At 26.9% G+C, this 5,504-nt stretch overlaps 1 protein-coding gene across 2 annotated transcripts in view; it reads right to left on the bottom strand.

The window, feature by feature from the left end:
* The window catches only part of LOC108748050 (alpha-2B adrenergic receptor), a 176,239-nt gene that overhangs the window by 168,546 nt on the left and 2,189 nt on the right, over positions 1–5,504 (bottom strand). The gene's annotated exons all lie outside the window — the stretch shown is intronic.

The following is a 5,504-nucleotide window of genomic DNA, read 5'->3' as shown; positions in this document are numbered from 1 at the left end:
ATATATGTATATATATATACATATATGAATGTCATTTTACAAATATTATTTATGAAATATTAATAATTTACTATATTGTTCTAAACGAATGTATTTAGATATTATATGCAACAACGTTTTTTTTTTATATTTTATATCTGAGTAATGTATTACATGTACATATACAATTATCATACAGGAATCATAAAAAAATGTTTTTTTTAAAATAAAATGATGCTTTTATTAAAATTCTTATGATATATATTAATAAATTATGCAACACGGAATTTAATAAATCAGAATTAATAATTTATTAATCAATATGCCACAAGAAAAATATTAGTAAAGCAGTTTGAGCATAAACTTACTTCTAATCCCTCAAATATTTCTGATACAGGAAAAATTTATCATTATAACTGAGAGCTATTTAAAGTTTCATAGTATTTTCTGCTTTCCTGAACCATTCAACTTTTCAATACGATTTTCTTCTACTTAATAAGCGATAAATCGATATGTACTTACTTTTCTTAATAATTAAAATACAGTAGTATATAGAAAAATACGAATTTAATAATACTAATGTTTGCAAAAAATTATTACAATGCTACAGTAGTATTATCACTCGTATTTTCTTTAAAAATGTTTTGTTTTAATATGTTAATGAATGTGCAGCATATTTCGCGTATAATTTTACAAAAATAAAGTGGAAAAAAATTTTCCTATTAAATTAATTCTTATCTTCGTATAAATAAATTAAAAGCAACAATGATGTAATCCGATTTTATGTTTACAAAACTTTACATCAAAAATTTGTATTCTTGTTTCGTCGTAAAAAGCTAAAATTCATTTAGTGATTGATTTCGCATCTCTCCTTTTATAAATACGAATAAATTTGCTTACAAATGAATGAGTCAATCAAATAAATTTCTTCGTAAATATGTTTATTATATATAAACTTGTTTATATATAATAATAACTGATAAAAAATGCATAGAAAATTTTGATAAATTGGGATCATAATTAATTAAAGCGTCACATTAGTAAGATTTCTTTTTTTACGACTATTTTATAATTTGTGTATGTACAAGGAAATATTATTCTTTCAAACTATTTGAAATACAATCTCACATCATATTTAAGAAATACATGATAAAAAGAAATCTTAGCTTTAAAGTTTTATAATAATCAAACTATTTTCAATTGTAATGCACTCGCATATTCAGAAATTTATACAGATTTCGATTCATATTAAAAAAAGAAGTTAAAAAAATAATTATATTTATTTAAAAAAATATTTTATCGTGTATTAAAAATATATTAAAATACAAAATAAGTAAAATCCTTTCGCTTTTTTACGATACAATCGATAAGTAAAAGCCACATATTAAACACGATGCTTATTAGAGATAATTGCAATTCTATTGTAAACGATAGTTTTCACTCCGTTGCTCGTTGTTGCATCATCGTGAAGCTACTAAACTAATCGCATTAAAAGACACAAGTGAGAACTACTTCCTCCCTAAATGTATTCCATCTAACTCTCTCTATCCCCCCCTCCCCCCCCTCTCTCTCTTCTTGTGCGTATTTTCTCTAACAAATGCAGATACTTCGGAGGATGCTGTAAACTTTACAAAACGTTTTATAAGTGCTCACGTTTCGGATGTAAAATATGTCAAAAACAGAACTTTGTATTTAACTAGATTTTGTCATAGCTTAATTCTTCTTTGATATTATTTCTATTTGTAGGCATAATTTGTATTACTCATAAATAACTGAAGTATATACGTAATAATTCACATATGTAAAATGTGTCATAAAATCTATTCGAATTACGTACATAGAAGATTGTGAGAAAACATCGAGTTATAATTTTTCTATCGCTAATAGATAATCACATTAAGAATATCGATGTTTTCTTCAGAGATGTTAAATGTCTCCTTAGATAATTTCTGTTATGTAACGTTATCTACCATAAGTATTACTCAATAGAATATATAAATTTTATAAAAAGAATTCGTAAATTATCAATTTATCTTCATCAATTATGTTCGTCAAAGAAAAATCAATTTTATTAATTTTATCATAAAATGTAACTGAAATCTGTAACTGAACATCCGATTATTTTTTTAGACTATTTTGTATAATAAAACCTCGTTCTACAATACAAGACGAAGTGTATTATTTTCTTAGCAGTCGTGCTAAGCTTCGTGAAATAAAGATAAGCGGATAACAGTGAAGAAGACAAATCGCGCTTTCCATTCGTCCTTGTTAATAGCTAAAAAGCGTCAATCTAATCGTATTAAAAGATTAAACCGCGATGATTGCGATTGCGGTCCACCTTTTCCGGTCGCGTAGTGCTTGTCGCTCTTCCATTTGTTACTAGTCAGAAAAATCCAATGGCAATATTGTCGGTTGAAAGAACCTCATGTCACATCTTCCGTTGAATAAGGAAAAAGGATGTGAAAGAGAACAAGAAATTGTGAAACAAGATTATTGATCCATAATGGCGTGTATAGTAGAAAGTGGTAGAGCAAAAAAGGATAGTAGGATGTGGTTTAACAGATGTTCATGTATCATCTGTTCATCAGAACGTTCTCTCAAAAGAAAGTATTGAAAGGATTTTCTACTTAAAGGATAATAAATAGTAAAAAGAAAAAAAGAAATTTTTAAAAACTTCTGTTTTTTATAATTGTCGTGTAATTAAATAACGACTCTTTGTCACTATTTGGACGATAACTCTTTATTTTTATTAATAATGCAGATAGAATTAAATTTTATCGGGTTTAACACATTCAGTTTTTTCAGTTTAATTTTATAATTTAATATGGTATTCAAAACTGACATTGCAACAGTATATATTAATAACAGGTCAACCAACGATCAAGAATTGAATTTCAACTCTTTTGCAACAGACCGTGTCATTTGTAAATCCAACTGATCTTTAAATGACACATTTCATTTTCGGTCGACGTATTCAAGATCTTCATTTACCGCTCATCGTATTTTTCTAATGGACACGATTTTCGTGCACGTAATGATCACTATTATCGTCACGATATGCTGCTTCATTCAAATACGAGGTGACGAAATTAAACTCTATTCGTGATCGAATTTATTCTTTTCTATTTTTCCGCTAATTTTAATATATTATGTATACATAATACTATTTAATATATAACAATAATAATAATTTTTAATGCAATTAACAATTTTTATTTTAAGCAGATAGATTCTCGAGTTGCATATAATGCTTCGTCATTATGGAAGTTACAGTAATGAGAAAGATATGCGATCAGTTTATCACTTACTGTTATTGAGCTTGGAATATATTTTATGTAGACATGAACAAAAACAATAAACGCGTATAAATGCATATAAAATATACACACACACATACATATTCTCACTCTCTCTCTCTCTCTCTCTCTCTCTCCCCCCCCCTTCCTCTTTCTCTTACTCTTTAATTCTCTCCCTCTCGTATTTACAAGACACTGTATAATCCATATTAGCGATTCGTGTAGCAAACAAGTTTTGTCACTATACGTTGTAGAAATGTATGGCTCAATTATATCCGCTAATTAGTTCCGTTGGAAGTTTAAGGATGCATTCAATCATGCGCCAGCGCGTACAATTATATTGTAATAGCGCCAAAAGTACTTTTTATTTTCTAATAGATTATGTATTTTCCGCTAATAAAAAGCTGCATATAAATCGCAGAAAGACAGTTAATCTTCTAATTTCTCAAATGACAAGAAAAATTCCAAAAATTTATAGAAAGCATTCATATATCTTATAATTATGAAATAATTTTAATAAAACGATCATTTACTATACGCTTCAATATTTCAAATTTTTATATCTATGGTAATCATTTAGATAATGTACTGTAATTGTAACATGTGAACTGTAATTGTAACATATTATATTTTTTATCATATTAGAATTCTAAATAATCTCATAAAAGCAACCAATGATAAATGTCTAGTTTACGTAAATGATAATAAGATAATAAGATAAACAAGATAATAAAAAACGATGCGAGTTTCAGCATGTCAGTCCAGTAGACCGAACCGTCGCGCATAGAAATCCAATTCACAGTATCGTTTTGTGGAGATCAGCGTGAACAGGATTCAAGAGGCTAAGGATGGGTTTCGCTATTTCATGAAAGGCAATGGCCTGCCTGAACTTCTCATCTTATTTTCTTTCTCTTCGTGTATCCACAGGATATATCGAAAATACTCGGATTGGAAATTGATTATATATTGACTATATGATCTTTCTTTTTTGACTATATACTCACCTGCTTAACAATACGCGGATAAAAAAGATTTTAAAGATATAAAATCTCAAATTCTGTATTTTTTCCTATACCCTCTTTCTTAAAAAGTTTATGCTTGTTAACGTTTCATCTTTTATATAATAATTACACTACTTTCATTGTACATGAACATATGTATTTGTGTGTGTGTGTGTGTGTGTGTGTGTGTGTCTGTGTGTGTGTCTGTGTGATATATATATATATAAAGGGTATTCCAAAATTCGTGATCAAAGTACAAAAAAGTTTTTGAAAAATTAAGTAAAAAGGTTGTATATACATTTTTATTTCAAATAAAATAGTTTTTGAGATATTTTTAAATATAGCCAATTATAAATTACGTTTAAATTATAGATGACCACCATGAATCATGCGACAGTATTAGTAAATAACGCTTTCAGCGTTTAAACATAGTCCGTTCAAACGTAGTCCTGATTGACATATTATATTTATATACCTTATTATTTCACAAACTATTACTTAAAATAAAAATTTACAAATAACTATTTCATTTAATTTTTTGAAAACTTTCTTACTGTAGTTTTACTTGCAAATTTCGTAACACCGTATACACACACACACACACACACATACACGCACACACACACACGCGCGCACGCGTAAACACGCACTCTTAAACGTTACACAATTAGTTTCACAAGGATAATATTCATTCAGTATGACATACCCAATTTAACTTTGATTGTTTATAATTTTCATAAAAATAAACATATTGTAACAATTTTTTTAATCAAAACTCCAGAAATTAAGAAATATAACGGTAATACGCAAATGTATGTATCTTTATTAATAAAAAAATTACAATAAAAATAGGAAACAAAATTCAAAAAATTTTTTTTCAACAATTTGAATTTGTTAAAAATTTTAAAATAAAAAGGCTCTTATATAATGTTCCAAAAATTAGAAACATTACATTTAAAGAAAATATTTCTTAATTGAACGTTTCACAAAAATATACAAACTTGATAGGGTATACTTAGTACGATCTTTCAATTGTTATTAAATTATTTAAATATTATTTGTTTATTATGATTGACCTTTATGCAAAAGAAAAAGAGTATCCTTATATGTTCAAAGTCAGTTTAATTAAATTCAAAATTACAAAAGTACAGTAATATTGGAAAGAAAAAAACGTTTTTTTACCAAAAAAGCTTTAAGGAAGATATATGTATATGTATATGTATATATA

Source organism: Trachymyrmex septentrionalis, unplaced genomic scaffold (assembly GCF_001594115.1).
Source record: "Trachymyrmex septentrionalis isolate Tsep2-gDNA-1 unplaced genomic scaffold, Tsep1.0 scaffold21, whole genome shotgun sequence".
Classification (NCBI taxonomy): Eukaryota; Metazoa; Arthropoda; class Insecta; order Hymenoptera; family Formicidae; genus Trachymyrmex; species Trachymyrmex septentrionalis.
Note: the sequence above shows the minus strand (reverse complement) of the source record. Positions and strands in the feature narration are given on the sequence as shown.